The sequence below is a fragment of the Spermophilus citellus genome (assembly GCF_964194105.1).
Source record: "Spermophilus citellus genome assembly, chromosome: 8".
Taxonomy (NCBI): domain Eukaryota; kingdom Metazoa; phylum Chordata; class Mammalia; order Rodentia; family Sciuridae; genus Spermophilus; species Spermophilus citellus.
Window position 1 is genome coordinate 101,307,512 of NC_138189.1, and position 1,403 is coordinate 101,308,914.

Here is a 1,403-nt window from a genome sequence, read left to right on the forward strand (position 1 = left end):
ATGGTCTTCAACTCCTTTCCTTCAATTCTCTCTTGAACCCTCTCCAATCAGGCTTTGGCCCTCACAATTCCATCAAAACAACTATAAATATTGTCAACAGGAAGCCAGCGGTTCTTTCTCAGGTCTCCTTATTTCAGCAGCATTTGACATAGTTGGTCAAATAAAGAAGAGCTTCAAGCTTTCTTTTCGAAGCCTTTCCTTCAATTGTTTCTAGAAAATCTCCCCATCTCATTCCATTTCTACCAACTGCATCAACTGTCCCTTTCCTATCCTCCTTGTAGGTTTCTTTCCTGCATCTCAACCTCTGACTACTGGTGTAGCCTATGGCTCTATCTTTGGGTGTCTTTTCTTTCTCATCATCTTATTTAGTCTACTAGATTTAATATACTGTGTATGCTGATGACCCCCACATTTGTATCTCCATCACGCTTCTTTTTTTTGGGGGGAGGGAGTATCGGGAATATTGAACTCAGGGGAACTAAACTACTGAGCTTCAATCTCAGCCCTTTTGTGTATTTTTTATTTTTTTAATTTTGAGACAGGGTCTCACTGAGTTACTTAGTGCCTCGCTGTTGCTGAGGCTGTCTTTGAACTCCCGATCCTCCTTCCTCAGTCTCCTGGGCCACTGGGATTACAGGCATGCACCACCACACCCAGTTCTGCCACACTTCGTTTCTGAATTTGAGATTTCTTTTCCAATTGTCTTTTCAGCACTGCCACTTGGATGTCTAGTATGCTTTCAAATTCAACTCTTAAAAATAAATTCTGGACTCCTTCCACCCCAGTGCTCAAACATTCTTTCAGTTTCTCATACCAAAAATTTGAACTGACTTCCTTGACTTTCACACCTACATCTTGGGCTTAACCACTTCGTCTGACTTCTACCCTGAGAATCTTTGTTTATTACAGTGGCCCCCTCGTTAGTCTCTTGTTTCCATCTTTGCCTTTTAATATTTATTTTTCAGGGTTATCTTTTAAAGCCTGAATTAGCTTATGCCCTTCCTCTCCTGACAGTTCTCCAATATTATCATCTTACTTAGAGTAAAGGCCAAAGAACTTACTGTGTTCTACCATAAGCCCTGGAATGTTCTGAACTCATTCCCTAGTAGGCTCTTCATCATTCTGCTCCAGCCACAGTCTTCCTGTGCCCATGATGCCACTTCAGGGACTTTCACTTGCTGTTTTCTCTACTTGGTTTGCTCTTTTCCCAAATATCCACAAGGCTCGCATATTCACTGCCCCCAAATGTTTCTTAATCCGTGAAGACTTCCTTAAGCAATCTATATGTTTAAAAAATATCCTCCATCCGCCCTTCCCAACAGCCAGCATTCTCTATCCATCTTTACCTGCCTTTTTCCTCTCCACAGAACTTAATGCCTTGTGTATGTTGTCCTAACTCTCCC